General features: G+C 46.5%; 1 protein-coding gene across 7 annotated transcripts in view; it reads right to left on the reverse strand.

Annotated features, from left to right (window-relative positions):
* The window catches only part of FILIP1 (filamin A interacting protein 1), a 277,856-nt gene that overhangs the window by 178,185 nt on the left and 82,259 nt on the right, over positions 1 to 17,412 (reverse strand). The window contains exon 1 of one of the 7 annotated variants that reach the window (XM_068136278.2): positions 4,602 to 4,608. The exons of the other annotated variants lie outside the window; for them this stretch is intronic. The gene's annotated coding sequence lies outside the window, so the exon portion shown is untranslated. Of the gene's footprint in view, positions 1 to 4,601; positions 4,609 to 17,412 lie in introns of those variants that run through there. 7 annotated transcript variants of the gene reach the window in all.

Genomic DNA, 17,412 nt, shown 5'->3' on the forward strand with positions numbered 1-17,412 from the left:
TTGTTAATGACGAGAGTTTTTCCGCGGTATGAAAGTTGAGAAAGAAGTCCTTTCCAGTGGGCCAGTTTTGCCATTACCTTGTCCGGTAATCCCACCCAGTTCTGCTGCTCAAAGGTGTTGTCTCCTAGGAAAATACCGAGGTATTTAATGCCACTTTTCTGCCAGTTCACTCCTCCTGGTAGGACAATTGGCAGGCAATCTCCAGGTCCTATCCAAAGGGCTTCACTCTTCTTCCAGTTTACCTGGCCTGAACAAGCCTGACAATATGTCTTTAGTGCCTGAGCCACCGCAGTGACGTCAGCACTATTTTTTATATAAATACAGACATCATCTGCATAGGCAGAGACTTTTAGCGGTGTGGTAAGAATTGATCCAGTGAAGCCAGAAATGTGCGTACGTAATTGGAGCAGAAGAGGTTCGATGGCAAGAGAGTATAAAAGTCCAGATAGCGGGCAACCTTGCCGTACTCCCCGTTGTACAGCAATGGAGCTACACAATACTTGATTAATTTTAAGAACACTGGATATATTACAATACAAAAGTTTAACGTACGAGATAAAAATAGGTCCAAACCCAAAATTCTCTAAAACTCTAAAAAGGTACATGTGGTCAATACAGTCAAAGGCTTTTCCTTGGTCAATGAAAAACAGACCAACATTCATATTAAAATTGTTACAAAACCGAATGGTATCATGGATAAGAACGATATTATTAAAAATAGTACGTCCAGGAATACAAAAGGATTGATGTTCTCCTATTAGTGCATTCATAAAAGGTTTCATTCGATTAGACAAGGCTTTGGCTAAAATTTTATAATCCGTACATAAAACAGAAATAGGACGCCAGTTCTCTATAAGTTGAGTGTCCGCTTTCTTAGGAATTAAGGTGGTGACTGCTCTCCGGCAACTCCACGGCAGTTGTCCGTCCTCTAAACATTCATTCAATACCCGCAGTAGGTGAGGTCCAATGGCGTCCCAAAAAACCTGGAAAAATTCGCTCGTCAGCCCATCCAGTCCAGGGGCTTTATCAGGTTCCAAGGCCTTCAAGGCAGCGGTGAGCTCAGGTAACCTAAGAGGATCCTCCAACTGCTGCTTCTGATCCTCCGCCAATGTTGGAAGGTTAGAAACAAGTTCCGATATTGCATCCTGGTTAATGTCATGCCGCATAAACCGTTGTTTAAAATGTTTCCAGGCACATTCCCTGATTCTGCCATCTTCATAAAGGAGTTCCCCATCATGGAGCAAGCGTGTAATCATTGACGAAGAGGCCCCCTTTTAAGGCTGAAGAAGAATTTGGTTGGAGCATCAAGGTCGTGTATGTACCTCATCTTCAGGCGCAATAAAGCATTTTGTGCTCGCCTTTCAGATATGGAATTCAGTAAGGCCGTTTTTCCATGAATTTGTTGCCTCATTTCCTGGTAGCTCACACTTGCAGTTCCCTGAAGCTGTTCCTGTAATTCCAGGATTTCATCTTCAAGTAAGGTTGTGGTTTTTCTTTCCTCTTGAACACCATACGCACGATATTGTTGGCAGAACAGTCTGATGTGCGTTTTGGCATTATCCCACCATTGTCTGAGGTTTGAGAAATTCCCTTGGGAGGCAACTAGAATATTCCAAATTTCCGGAAAAATGTCCTTAAAGGTACTATCATCAAGTAAGTTGTTATTAAATTTCCAAAAAGCACTCTTGTGTTTCGGGCAGGGGGCAGAAATTTTGAGAAATGTTGCGCTGTGGTCCGAGAATCCTGATGGGCAAATTTGGGATGACAGAACGAGGCGTTCAAGTGGAGGATTAATATAAAACTTGTCCAAGCGAGCAAGTACAATATTATCCTGAATGCATCGACACCATGTGTATTGCCTGATTGATGGGTGCTGTACCCGCCATATATCTGTCAAATTCATTTGTTTTAAAAATTTGGTGAGAGGGATTGTGGAGGCAGGATGGGGCTCTGCACTGTTCCTGTCTAGTTGGGGTTGGAGGGTGCAATTAAAATCTCCACCAATACAAACATGATTGTCTTGGTTTTTTAGGGCGTTTTGGCTGTCGAGGGACGTTAGGTGCGTCCCAAGGTCATTAAAAAAAACTCGCCGAGCTACAGGCGTACTTGGGGCATAGATATTAAAAATAGTATAGAATTTTCCACAGTAGTGGAATTCTAGGGATGCTAGGGATCCCTTGTGTATTTCGTCAAATTTAAGCCATGAAGGCGAAAAGGAGGGGCTAAGAATTATTGCGACACCGCCTTTGCGGGAGTCACCGTTACTAAAGAAGGACAGGCCGGGGAAGAGCCTACACCACTCTGCGACACAGCAGTCGTTGGCATGGGTCTCTTGTAAGAGGGCAATGTCAACTTTCTTCTGTAATAAAAAATCCCTTACTTGCACTTTATGGACAGAGCTACATCCTCCGTTAATATTCAAGCTTCAAATGGAAAAACTCATTACAGCTACAAGGAGGAGTGACCACCACTCAATTTTTTGATAGCAGTTCATTCTTAGCTTTTTGCAACCACTTCTTTAAACGGTGACGTTGGGAGGAATTGAAATTAAAAACGTGGGGCCGTTTTACCATCAATCCAGCGGAATGTATAAAATCAGGTAGCTCCGGAAAAAAGGTTCCTATAACAACATTCCTTTTTCGGAATGTGCTCTTAAGAAACCTTTTTATCTCGGAGGGAGGGATTGGAGGGGTTCCTTCTTCCTTAAGGCTACCACATTCACTAACAGAGTCATCTATATCAGATGGCTCAGATGATGTGTCATACTGGTTTTCATCATTTATCTCCTCACCGTCATCACATCCCTCCACGTTATCGGATGGGGCATAGTCCATAGAGGGAGGGGATGGGGAGGGAGAGAAATGAGCCATCTTCAGGGGAGGGGGGGGGGGGGGAGGGGGCGGGTACTAATTTTTGCGGTTCAACCATATCAGTTTCTAGGTCAGTAGGCAAGGGCGAGGATTCATCCACATCTATGTCCTCCAATACCGAGAAACGATTTTCTGTGACAAGGGACAAATCTAGGGCAGAGAGGAGGGGCTGTCGGTTTTCAGTTGTAGGTTTTTTAAAGAGATGACCGTTTTCATCTGTTGTTTGCAGATGTCTTTTTCCTTTTGGGCAGACTAATTGAAACTCGTCCTGGTTTGTGGGAAGAGATTGCAAGGGTTTGGGGGGAGGGAGGACGTGATCATCGGGAGGGGATTTCCATCAGCTACCACGGCGAGAGAGATAGGATCAGTTATGGCAGGCAACAAGCTGTGATTGGACGATGTCGCCTGGGGGGTGAGGTCTATCGTTGACAGGAGATGGCTGCAATTAGATCCTTCAGTAGAGGGAGGGGCCCCTGTTTCAAGGGGAGGGGAAGGGGGTACGGCGGGGGGGTTTGGATCGGTGGTAGGAGGGCTTGGGTCGGTGGTAGACAGATTGGGATCAGTGGTGGTAAGGCTTGGTTCGGTGGTGGGAAGGTTTGGTTCGGTGGTGGGAGGGCTTGGGTCGGTTATGGAAGGGTTTGGGTCAGTGGTGGAAGGGTTTGGATCGGTAGTGGGAAGGTGGGGGGGTTGCTTATTCCCGGTTCGGAGGGGAAGTTGTACTTGTGGAGAATTCTCTTTTCAGGGGCAGTCATGCTTAACATGCCCAAATTGTCCGCAACCAAAACATTTTAGAACGTTGGTGGACACGTACACTGTAGATTCGTTCTGTTGATGTTTTAATTTAATTATAAGGTTTAAATCCTTCTGGGAATTTTTTAAAATCATAAACACTTGCCGCCGGAATGAAACCACGTGCCTTAAATCGTTGTTTCGTGACCCGAAGGGAATCATGGAGATACGAAACACGATGGTACCATATCGGGACAACTCTTTAATTAGTACATCGTCGGATACAAATGGGGGGCAATTGGATATCACGACTTTTATCGCTGGGCTATCTAGTGGGGAAATCATAACAAATAAATCTGGATCGATTGTCAAACCCTGTTCGACAATTTGTGGGACACAATCCACGTCGGACAAAAAAATAACGAGCCGCTTGTTCATCCGCGAAGCGGCAACAACCTTGTCGATCCCGATAACACGACCGGTTGCGAGGACAACGTCCTCGACACTAACCTCACGTTCCGGAGGTACACAAAAGAACCCGTGCTTACGGGTCAGGCTCTGAAAGGCCGTAAATCGAGATAGTGCAGCTGCCATGCTGGAACAGCTGCACTTACAACCCCTCCCCAACTCGGGGAGGGTGAATATATAATAAAATCTTCCCTACCCGAACTCCGGGAATGGGAAGTAATCAGACCTCTCCGATTCCCCTAACTTCGGAAAAGGGAGGCAACAAAACAAACTGAAGGAAAGAAAAACGAAAGGAAAAAAGGAAAATAGAGGTTTAAGATGAAGGAGCAAACACCGATCGGGCGACGCCAAAAACGGCGAACCCTTACCAGCGATCACCCTGTGCTCTCCGGCTCTTTCCCGTCTCAACGTATATGGGAATCACCAGGAAAACTCCACGAACAAACACAAAGAACACAGAGGGGGAAACTGGGGGGGGGGGGGGGGAAACGGGGGGGGGGGGTGGGGAATGTAGCAACAACACAGAGCACTCACAGGCCTCCACAAGCAGACGCCATGACAGTACAACCAGCATACAAACGGCAGCAGGGGGCGCCAGAGAGAGAGAGAGAGAGAGAGAGGAGGGAGAGAGAGGGAGAGAGACGGAGAGAGAGAGAGAAGGGAGGAGAGAGAGAGAGAGGGAGAGAGGGGGGAGAGGGAGAGGAAGAGAGAGAGAGAGAGGGGGGGGGAGAGAGGGCGGGGAGAGAGGGGGGGGAGGGAGGGGGGGGGGAGAGAGAGAGAGAGAGGGAGAGAGAGGGGGGGAGGGAGAGAGAGGGGGGGAGGGAGAGAGGGGGGGGGGCGACAGAGAGAGAGAGAGAAGGGGGGAGAGAGAGAGAGAGGGAGAGAGGGGGGAGAGGGAGAGGAAGAGAGAGAGAGAGAGGGGGGGAGAGAGGCGGGGAGAGAGAAGTGGGAGAGAGAGGGGGGGAGAGAGAGAGGGGGGGAGAGAGAGAGGGAGAGGGAGAGAGAGAGGGAGGGAGAGAGAGAGGGAGAGGGAGAGGGAGAGAGAGAGGGGGGAGAGAGAGAGAGAGAGGGGGAGAGGGGGAGAGAGAGAGAGAGAGAGAGAGACTTTTTTATGTCCTTTTATTACAAAAGTATAAAATGAAGATTTTTTACAGTCAAAACAAAATAAACAAAATCAGTTACATGCAATTTTACCATCGGGGAAGTCAAAACAAACAAACCGTTAAGCTACCAAAAAACACAGAAGGATATTTAATAAAGACTAGAGAGAAAGCACCAAATGACCCCTCAGATATTTCACAAAAATCCTTTGCACACCACATTCTTTCAAAAAGTTCAAGTTGGCTGGAAAGCGAATAACAGTAAAAATCAAGTTTTATCCGGCTCTCGCAAAAGCTCTGAGCATTGCTACAGTATCTGTACTGTACAAGTCATTCTTTATCTTTGATTTTCTGGTTTTGTAAATTGCCAATTTTGCTTGGAGATAAAGAAGTTTGCAAGAATTGTTGCTTGGATGTTTAAGGGGCCACTTGGTCCCTAAAATAAACATTGGAAAATTGAAATCAATGGAAAGACGTGCAAATAGCACTTTCAAGAAAACAAAGAGAGGAGTTTAAAACGACTGCATTGAATATACGCATGGGCCAAGGTTTCTCTCTGTCCACAAAAGGGACACTGATCACTTGTCGCTTGTGAAAAGCGGTGAATGAGAGAGTTTGTGGGTATTATCCAATGTGCGATTCTCCATTGGAGATCACCAGCATGTTTTGGCACAGGATTTTTATAATACCATCCCCAGTTTGGGGAGAAAGGAGGAGTGTGTGGCAGGACTGCAGACCACTTACAAGGTGCTGGGGAAGACAAGGAAGGGAAAAGAGCTTTTAAACATTGGAAATATAAGGTTTTGCGGTTACCACTGGAAGAGGAAAAGGAACGGCCAAATTTTATTGGCTCCAAGTTTTCAGAGGCCGACAAAAGAAGGTTGGGGAAAGGAGAGAGGCTCGGCTCAGAGGGAGGTACAGGACGAACCAACCAAGGTTGGGAGGTACCGTAGGCATGAAGCACCACCCTTAGACATCTGTCTAGTTGGCGAGATGATCTGACGCCAGTCGCCAAGGCAATAGCAGCAACACTTAGCCACTTGTCATTTGCATTGTCTCTAAGGTGGCACACTTTGGTTATTGATGCAGCCACAAATTTTTGAATGAAGGCCCTGCTGCTTCCAAAACCTTCAAAAAGTGATATGGACCAACTTCTATCTACTCATCCCAACTCTCTCTTCCTCATATGTGGTGATTTCAATTGTCACCATGCCAGTTGGCTGGGTGTGGGTACCTCTCTCACCAGCCATGGCTCTTCAGCAAAGGACTTCTGCGACTCACTGGGACTGACACAATCTGTCAATTTCCCGACCCGGATCTCAGTCAACGGAACATCTTCTCTTCTGGACTTGGTTATGACTAACTTCCCTGAAAATGTCTGCTGCTCTTCTTCTGCTCCGATCGGATCATCTGATCATGTCCTTGTTAAAGTGGACATCTCTCTGACCATCCTCAGGGAGCCTGCTCAGCGTCGACGAGTCTGGCATTTCACTCAGGCCAACTGGCACGGTCTTCAAGCAGCCATCAATCATCTGGACTGGTCTCCCATCTCTACCACCTCTGACATCAACTCATCCTGGGAATTCTTCCAAAGTAAATTGCTCTCTCTCATGCACAGATTTATCCCATCTCGTCTTCAGTTGTCATACCCTTCCTCCCGTCCATGGTACACGGAATCTTGTGGTGAGGCTGTTGCCCAGAAACAACTTGCCTTCGTCTCCTGGAAAGCAAATCCAACGGAAGGAAATCTCATTTCCTTTCACAAAGCCCGAAACAAGTGTGTGTCCACCCTCAGGCGAGCCAGGAAACAATATCTCTCCGTTCTCAAGACCGAACTCTCTTATCTGTCTCCCTCTTCCAAATCCTGGTGGCGTCTGGTCAAATCCGTTTCTGGTGTTTGTTCCCCCTCCATCCCCTCCCTTACCTCAAACGGCTACACAGCTGACTCCGCACGTGAAAAAGCTGAATGCCTCAACTCTGTGTTTGCCTCTAAATCTTGTGTCCCCAACCCATCCCTCTCTGTACCCACCATACCCAGTCGTACCCTGCTGCTCCTGGACTCCGTGTCCTTTCCTCCTGACAAGGTGGAAAAGTTTCTGTCAACCCTCGACTCTGATTCTGCAACTGGACCCGACGGCATCAGCCCACGGGTCCTAAAATCCTGCTCTGCTGCTCTATCTCACCCTCTCTCTGTTCTCTTCACCCTCTCTTTTGCTCAAGGTCAACTGCCATCTGCTTGGAAATCAGCCAACATCACCGCTTTGCACAAAAAAGGTGCAAAAACAGATCCTAGCAACTACAGACCAATCAGCCTTCTCCCAATTATCAGCAAAGTCATGGAATCCATCATTGCTTCGGATATGAAATCTTTCCTCTTCTCCAATGGCTTGATCTCTGATCATCAATTTGGTTTCAGACCAGGTCACTCTACTCTGGACATGCTGCTTCTGCTGTCTCAACAATGGATGGAGGTCCTCAATGCCAAACAGGAAATTAGAGCTGTCTCCCTCGACATATCACGTGCCTTCGACATGGTCTGGCACCCCGCTCTGCTCACCAAACTCTCCTCCTTTGGTATCCATGGAAATCTCCACGCATGGCTGGCGGACTTCCTCTCTAGTCGTCGTCAACGTGTGGCCCTGAATGGGTTTCTCTCATCTCCTCTTCCTGTTCAGGCTGGAGTTCCCCAAGGCAGTGTTCTGGGCCCCGTGCTTTTTCTGGTCTTCATCAATGATCTCTCTGACTCTCTCGAAAATCCTCTCTATCTCTTTGCTGATGACTCCACTCTCTGCCGCTCCATTCCTCTTCCCTCAGATCGGCAGTCTGCTGCCTCCTCACTCTCTGCAGACCTGGACAAAATCACAGACTGGTCAAACAAGTGGAACATGTCTTTCAATCCTGACAAATCTCACACTCTTACTATGTCTCTCCGAAAAGATCGACTGGACAACCCTCCCATCTACTTTCTCAACAATCCTCTCCAAGAAGTTCTGTCGCTCAAGATTTTGGGTCTCACTATCTGCCATGATCTTTCTTGGGAAAACCACATTTCCAAGCTGGCCTCCAAAGCCAGTCGCCGACTGGGCATCCTCCGTCGTGCGAAGTGCTTCCTCGGCACACCTGAGCTCCTCACCACATACAAGGCTTTCATCCGCAGCTCAATGGAATACTGTTCTCCCCTATGGGCCGGTGCTCCTGCCTCACACCTAGCTCGGCTTCACGCTGTTGAAACCAAAGCTTTCAGAATTATTGGAATCTCCCGCGATGAAGCTATCTCTGAGGGCCTTTCACTCACTCACCGCAGGCAGGTAGGTGGTCTTTCTGTCTTCTACCGACTCCTCTCCGGCCTTGCACCCCCAGCTCTCTCTGTGCTCTGTCCCCCAAATATTCCTACAGGTCGCACAAGATCTGCCAGCAACCCTCTGATGGTTAAACTGCCGAAATCTCGGCTCTCTGCTCACCTTCACTCTTTCATTCCTCTTTTCTCCCGCCTCTGGAACAAACTCCCTCACTCCCTTCAATCCCACTCCTCCCTCCAGGTCTTTAAAACAGCTGTTCACCACCATCTCTTATCTTCCCCCATCCAAAACCTTGATCTTTTCTACCCCCGCTAATTCACCCCAGATCCACCTTGTTTGAAATTCCAACTTCTTTCCTGGAAGTCCTGGCAGTGTCCATATGTTTTATACCTCTCCCACCGCCCCCTTCCCATGCCCCCCCCCCCCCCAAAGCCCTCGCCCTCTCTCAGATCTCTCGATGTCTCCATGTCTCTCGGTCCCTGCTCTCAAATGTTGTGTTTGTGTCCTTCCCCCTCTCTCCCCATCTTGTCTACCGCTCCCGATGTTATATGTTTTATGTGTCGGTTTGTCTTTCTGTGTGATTAATGTTCGCTCTTTCACGAGCCTCGATCTTGTATACAAAAAAAAAAAAAAAAAAAAGAAAAAAAAAAGTGAGTTGCAAAACAGTGGCTCGTTGAAGAACATGGATCTCTCGTACGTAGTACGATCCCGATGGCTTTTGAGAGCTTGCCATGCATTTAACAAACTTCGGTAGAAAGAGGGGAGTGAAGAGAGATCAAACATTGTCAAGTCCATTAGGAAAAGCTCCTTAGCATGACCGAAATTCTCAAACCGACCCAAAATGCAGCATGCAAGTTGCCTCCAAAGCACAACAGGCTCGTGCAAAATGGACCATATCGTACGTAGACGAAAAGCCATGATTCGGCATTTTACATTGACAAGTCCTTGACCACCCTCAGGTATCGGCAAGTTTAATCTTTCCGGTCGTAGCCAATGCATTCCAGACCAGAAGAAATGAGTGACGCTCTTCTGTATTCCGTCGATTAACCCAGCAGGTGGTTGCAGAGCCAAGACCTTGTGCCACAGAATGGAGGTAACCAGGTTGTTTATGACCAATACTCTGCCACGGTAAGACAATTGGCGGAGTAGGCCTTTCCATTTTATTAAAAGCAGTTCAATGCGTTCAGGCAAACCTTCCCAGTTATGCCTGATGAAATCTCCAGGACCTAGAAAAACTCCCAAAAACTTGATCCCATCTCTTCTCCAAGCAATATTTGTGGGGAGAAGCGGGGGTGAAGGGGGGGGGGGGGGTGGGGAGAATGGGGGGTGGGAAAGGGATTCGAGCCACAGTGCCTCAGTCTTTTTCCAATTGATTTTTGCTGACGAGGCTCTGTTAAAAAGTGCTAAAGCATGCATCATCTTAGCAATATCATCAGAGTTTTTGATACACACACATATATCATCAGCGTAGGCAATAGTCTTTATAGTGTGGTTTAAACCTCTCACAGTGAAACCAGTCAAAGACTTTCGAAGCGTGTTTAAGAGGGGTTCAAGGGAAAGGGTGTACAAAGCACCTGACAGTGGGCAGCCCTGCCTAACACCTCTTTTAATACAAAAGGGGGGCACAAGCTCATTATTTATGTTTAGCAGGGCAGATACGTTTGAATAACACATATGTATACATGATAAAATAAAGGGTCCAAAACCAAATCGATTTAAGACTTCAGACAAGTATTCATGCGAAACGTAATCAAAAGCCTTCTCCTGATCTAGGAAAACAAGGCCAACACTTTCATGATGAATATCACAAACATCAATCAAATCGCGAATAACAGAAATACTGTCATGGATATTACGACCAGGAACACAATAAGTTTGGTCCATGTCTACAATGTTCTTTAGGAAGGGTGAAAAACGTAAGGCAATAGCTTTGGAAAAGATCTTGTAATCAGTACATAGTAGTGATATTGGCCTCCACTGGGAGATGAGTAAAGGGTCGCCTTTCTTTGGAAGCAAGGTAAGTACTGCTCTTCTGCAGCTCAGCGGGAGTTCCTTCTTTTCGAGGCTTTCCTGGAAGACTGATAGCAGTTCAGGGCCAATTAGGTCCCAGAAAGATTCGAAAAATTCTGACGGTAGACCGTCGATGCCAGGTGATTTCCCTTTGCCAAGGCTCTTTAATGCGATGGAGAGTTCCTCAAGTGTGAGTGGTTTCTCCAGGCTCTGCCTTTGCTCTGGGGTTAAGGTGGAAACACCGTCAAATAAGTGAGAGACACCATTTAGGTCAACTTCTTTTGTTTTGTAAAGGTTGGAGAAAAAGAGTCTAGCTTCCCTCTTGATTCCTTCAGGGTGAGTGATGACAGAATTGTCAGGGCGTTTTAGAGCAGTAATTTGGGGGTGAGGAGCCTTCGATTCAAAATCAAAGAAGTATCGGGTTGGCGTGTCCAAAAGATTGAGCTGCTGAAACCGTAATCTTTTTAATGCCCCTTGGGTTTGGTTCTCAATTATTGTATTAAGGAAAGCTTTCTTTTCTTTCAGTCTCAGTTCTTGTTGGGGAGAAGAGTGAGTTTTTAAATTTGTTTGAATTTGTAGAATTTCCTTTTCTAAAGTAGCCTTTGTTCTACGTTCCTCTTGTGTTCTTAGGAAACAAAATTGTTGACAAAATCCTCTACATTGGGCCTTTATGTTGTCCCACCACAAACGCTGATCTGTAAACTGGTGTTTTTGATTTAATAGAACAGACCATACGTCTTTGAAAGCAGCCCTAAAGGAGGGGTTTTCTAAGATGGTGACATTAAGCTTCCAGAAAGAATGGCGATTCAAGGACAGATGTGAATGGTAATTCACAGTAATTAAATGGTGATCTGAAAAACCAGAAGGCAAAATTCCAGTGGTAGGGGAGAGATTAAAAAATGGTGAATTTATATAGATCCGGTCGAGCCTAGCTAGGGATACTTGGTTGTTTGTGATCTTGCTCCAGGTAAATTGATGCGTCGTGGGATTTTGTTGCCGCCAAAGATCCTGAAGCTTAAAATCCCTTATTATCTCTGCTAATAATTTAGCTGGTCCGGGATGGGGCTCCGCACCGTTCCTATCTAGGTTTGGTTGTAGAGTGCAGTTAAAGTCACCTGCCATTACAATACACCTGTGCAGGTCTATTTGCCTCATATAAGGCCCTAATCTAGCATAGAAGCGTTGCCGCTCGGTGCTATTTGAAGGGGCATAAACGTTCAACAAAGTAAAATTTGTGTTATTAATAACAAATTCTAGGGAGGCTAGATGCCCCGGGATTATGTTTTTAAAGGAAAGTTTTGATGGATGGAAATGGGGATTCAAAAGAAAAGCCACTCCCGCAGTTCGGGAATTAGCATCACTAAAAAAATTGGTCGTTTTCATCATCCGGTTCCATTCTGCATGGGATGCTGGCGTAGTGTGGGTTTCCTGCAAGAAAAGTACGTCTAAAGTTTTCTGTAGTGCAAGGTTCACCACTTGGAGTTTGCGCAGCTGACTCGCGCCACCATTTATATTTAAGCTTCCAAATCTCATTTGTTTTGTTCATCTTTTGCTCTCACAATGTACTTTTTCAGCCTGCTACATTGGGCTTCTGTGAAATGGTGGTCGCTAGGCCGGCGGATGATGTTCCTTGCCGTGTCGATAAACCCGTGCAGGTCAGAGAAGTGATCTTTAATGTCTACGTGTCTCTTTCTAAAAGTGTGGTTGAGGAATTTCAATATTTGGGCTGGTAAGACGTTGGATTCGCTTGTTGTAGGGAACTCCTCAATTTCGTAAGATTCCTCATCTGACATGTCGGAACCACTGTCTGGGAAACTTTCAATTCCTGGTTCTTGGGGCTCTGAGGTAACTTGTGCTGTGCAGGTGTCATCCTGCTCCATATTAATAGGAGCAGGAGGGGGTAGTGGAATTGAAGGAGCTTCGGGTAGTGGGAGGGGTGCGGGGGAAACCGTCGCCGGTTTGACAGTTTGATGTTCTCCATCAGTTTTACCAATGTGCTCAGGCATGTTATGTAAGACCGCCAGCACAGGTACTGCTGGGGTTAGAATATTTTCATTGTGCTCAGAAATTGGAGCCGCTGGAAGTACGATCAGGTTTTCTGCTATCACGTTTCCTCCTATTTTTACGATCGGGTCTTGTTGCACTTCGGCATCATTCACAGAAGGACACAGAACAGTTTTAATTTTCCCTTGAGGAGGGATGTAATTCCCCTCCGTTGCATTGTGGGGGAAAGTCTCAGGTAAGGGCTGGGGATCTACATTCTCATGCATGAGCAGTTCGTACCGGTTGCTGGTAGTAGTTTGGTCGGACAGAGGCATTCCCGCAATGTTTGACTGAAAAACTACCACCTTTTCGTTACGAGGTGTAACTGAATCCTGGGGTGTTTTTCTCTTCCTTAATGAGGAAACAAGTGTAAACCCATCCCAGATGTTCATGTTCGTTTTATCAGCGGTCGTTAAATTTGGTGCGATGTCATCCGAGACAGTAGTTGGGGGAGTTTGACCGTCAGTGTTGGGAGGTAGTGGGGGGTCTGAGACAGTAGTTGGGGTAGTTTGTCCGTCAGTGTTGGGAGGTAGTGGGGGGTCTGGGACAGTAGTTGGGGTAGTTTGTCCGTCAGTGTTGAGAGGTAGAGGGGGCACAGTATTGTCTAGAGAGCCTGTCTGCTCGATCACAGAGGGTGCAGTTCGGGGACAGAAACGTTTTAAATGTCCGAACTTTCCACAAGTGAAGCATTTTAATGTCTCGGTTGACGCATATACTTGGTAGTCGTGATCTTTTATACGGAATTTAATTACCACGTTTAATACTTTGTCCACGTTGGATGTGGGAAGTACAATGTATGCCTGGCGTCGGAAAGACATGACGTGCTTCGCCTGTTCACTCCGACAGCCCAGCGGCAGCATCTTGATCTGGGACACGACTGTACCATAGCGCGATAGTTCCGCTAACAGCGACTCATTTTTTACAAACGGGGGGACGTTGGATAGGAGTATTTTGACAGCTGGGGTATCGAGTGGGGAAACTAAGACGAAATGTCCATTGTCTGTGGACAGACCAGCCGCGACAACCTCATGCACGAGGCTTTCCTCGGCTAAAAAAAACAACGATACGTTTATTCATCCGTGACGCTGCACGGATCTTTTCCATTCCAATGATATTCCCAATAGCAATAACAATGTGTTCCACACTAACCTCATCAGGAGGAACGCACACCACGCCATGCTTCCGTGTGAGAGCTTCGAAAGCCGCATACGGGGAACGTGTCGACATTTTACTAATTCAAATTACCCGGGCTAAGCCGAGTTGGGGTCGGGGGAAAAGGAAGGGGTCGGGGGAAAAAGGGGAGTGGTCGGGTACAGTTTTCTGTAAAGCAAGGGGGAAAAAAACCGCAAAGAAAACGCCACTCGGCATGTACCAGCACGAGAAAACGAACGCGGTAAAACACACCTCTTAATGAGGAAAGGGGCGAAAACCCATCGCAACTCCTTAGAGTGTCGATAGGAATACGACTCACCCGTCGACCTCACCGAAAGGTGTGGGCTCTCTCTCTCTCTCTGTATCTCAGAGGAAAAAAGTAGAAAAAGCTGGAAGAGAAAGAAAAAGAATCGAGACAGCAACACATGCGAGGGATGTACTAGGGGGGAAAGGGGGGATGTGGGGGGGGGGGGGAAGGGAGGGGTGTGGGGGGGGGGGAGCGGGCAGAGGGAGGGTAGAACGGGTAGGATAGAACGGGTAGGATGAGGAGTTGCAGCAGCGGGTTGTTGAACTGGGGTGGTGGGGGCAGACAGAGAGTAGGCAAATGTGAGGATAAGAAGAAAAGTGGAAGAACAGAAATTAAGAAAGACAACGAGCAAGGGGGGGGGGGGGGGGGGTAGAAAGATCAAAGGTTGGAGCAGCTCACACCTCACCACACATGCACGGCTGCCATCTTGCCACGCCCAGCAGCTAACGGCCAGCAGGGGGCGCGAGAGAGAGAGAGAGAGAGAGAGAGAGAGAGAGAGACTGACTGTTTCTTCCTTTTATTACAAGAGTACAAAAAATCAGTTGTGTTCAGTCACAAAGAAACAAAACACAATAAAATGGTCTCAAGGAAAGGTTATTTTCAAATCGTCATCATCAAGTGTGCATATGACATCATTAAAAACCCACTTTTCTTTAAAACATGTTAAATTCTTGTTCATTTTTAAAAACCGGTACTCTAGCTTTAGTCCTGCATTTACAAGAGCCTTAAAGGTGAGCAGTACATCACATGACGAGTCAGAAGCGTTTCCCATTTTTTTCTTCCTGGATTTATAAATTGCAAACTTGGCCTGGCCAATTAAAAAATTCATTAAAACCACATTCCTAAGGGAAGACGGTCCTAAAACACCATAAATAAAAACATTGTGATTGAAGAGGGAACCAAGCTTCACAAAGCGTTCCTGAAGGAATGTAAAAAGAGGTTGCAATCGTTCACACTCAAGGTATATATGCGGTAGGGTTTCAATGGATGCACAGAAAGGGCATAGATTAGAGTTAGCAGTAGAAAACCGGTTCAGTAAAACATTATAAGGTAAAATCCAGTGTACAAGTTTCCATTGAATATCTCCAACATACTTTGGAGTAGGCAAGAGATAAAAACTTCGCCAATTGGGGCAATTGGGTGGTATTGGGCGTAAAACATCCCGCCATCGAAGCCTCGGGTGCTCAGAAAATGTTTTTGCGTATAAAATTTTAACGTACGCGTTGTACAGAGTTTTCTTTGGAAAGGCGGGAAGGGATAATGCAGTATCATCAGGGCTGTTCAGGCCAGGGGACAGATTAAGTGGCGGGCTGAAGACTAGGAGTTTGGGGAAGTCTCCCGCTGTTTCCTCGGGGGAAGGGCCAAGTTCCTCGCAGGTATTACGATACGTTGTGGATATCCCTTGAAGGAACCGAGAGATGATCCTGACAGATTTTATTCCGGTTTTTTGTGCCACAGCGGCAGCACTCAGCCGGCAGCTCCCAGACTCTGTCATGAGGTCTTTCACTCGCAGCAGCTTGGCATCAACAAAACGTTGAACGAGTCCCCTATTATTCAAGCTGTTTTCCAGGAAGGGGTTGTAGCATAGGGGCTCGTTCAACAACATTTCCATGTTGTATGTTGCCATTTCACGGGAAAAGGACAGGGCTTGCCAGGCGTTCATCACCCCTTGGTAAAAGGTGGGCAGCAAGGATGAATCGATTTGATGAGGGTTCATCAAGAAAAGTTCTCGGTCGTAACCCAGCTTGCATGTAAGCTGTAATATGCAGTTAGCCAGAGGCCTCCAGAGTAGGGCTTCATCTCCATATACAAGTTGGCGCACGATATGAAGCCGGAAGACCATAATCCGGCTGCGGATATCAATAAGACCTTGGCCACCTTCAGCGAGTGGCAAGTATGCCACGGGGGGTTGGAGCCAGTGTTTCCCGCTCCAGAAAAAGTCGACAATGCTCTTTTGCAGTGTAATAAGAAGGCTCCCAGGCGGTTGTAGGCATATCATCTTATGCCATAGCATAGAGGCGACAAGATTGTTAATGACGAGAGTTCTTCCGCGGTACGAAAGTTGGAAAAGAAGTCCTTTCCAGCGGGCCAGTTTTGCCATTACCTTGTCTGGTAATCCCACCCAGTTCTGCTGCTCAAAGGTGTTGTCTCCGAGGAAAATACCGAGGTATTTAATGCCACTTTTCTGCCAGTTCACTCCTCCTGGTAGGACAATTGGCGGGCAATCTCCAGGTCCTATCCAAAAGGCTTCACTCTTCTTCCAGTTTACCTGGCCTGAACAAGCCTGACAATATGTTTTTAGTGCCTGAGCCACCGCAGTGACGTCAGTACTATTTTTTATATAAATACAGACATCATCTGCATAGGCAGAGACTTTAACGGTGTGGTAAGAATTGATCCAGTGAAGCCAGAAATGTGCGTACGTAATTGGAACAGAAGAGGTTCGATGGCAAGAGAGTATAAAAGTCCAGATAGCGGGCAACCTTGCCGTACTCCCCGTTGTACAGCAATGGGGCTACACAATACTTGATTAATTTTAAGAACACTGGATATATTACAATACAAAAGTTTAACGTACGAGATAAAAATAGGTCCAAACCCAAAATTCTCTAAAACTCTAAAAAGGTACATGTGGTCAATACAGTCAAAGGCTTTTCCTTGGTCAATAAAAAACAGACCAACATTCATATTAAAATTGTTACAAAACCGAATGGTATCACGGATAAGAAAGATATTATTAAAAATAGTACGTCCAGGAATACAAAAGGATTGATGTTCTCCTATTAGTACATTCATAAAAGGTTTCATTCGATTAGACAAGGCTTTGGCTAAAATTTTATAATCCGTACATAAAACAGAAATAGGACGCCAGTTCTCTATAAGTTGAGTGTCCGCTTTCTTAGGAATTAAGGTGGTGACTGCTCTCCGGCAACTCCACGGCAGTTGTCCATCCTCTAAACATTCATTCAATACCCGCAGTAGGTGAGGTCCAATGGTGTCCCAAAAAAACTGGAAAAATTCACTTGTCAGCCCATCCAGTCCAGGGGCTTTATCAGGTTCCAAGGCCTTCAAGGCAGCGGTGAGCTCAGGTAACCTAAGAGGATCCTCCAACTGCTGCTTCTGATCCTCCGTCAATGTTGGAAGGTTAGAAACAAGTTCCGATATTGCATCCTGGTTAATGTCATGCCGCATAAACCGTTGTTTAAAATGTTTCCGGGCACATTCCCTGATTCTGCCATCTTCATAAAGGAGTTCCCCATCATGGAGCAAGCGTGTAATCATTGACGAAGAGGCCCCCCTTTTAAGGCTGAAGAAGAATTTGGTTGGAGCATCAAGGTCGTGTATGTACCTCATCTTCAGGCGCAATAAAGCATTTTGTGCTCGCCTTTCGGATATGGAATTCAGTAAGGCCGTTTTTCCATGGATTTGTTGCC

This window comes from Myxine glutinosa, chromosome 14 (assembly GCF_964187855.1).
Source record: "Myxine glutinosa chromosome 14, kmMyxGlut1.1, whole genome shotgun sequence".
Classification (NCBI taxonomy): domain Eukaryota; kingdom Metazoa; phylum Chordata; class Myxini; order Myxiniformes; family Myxinidae; genus Myxine; species Myxine glutinosa.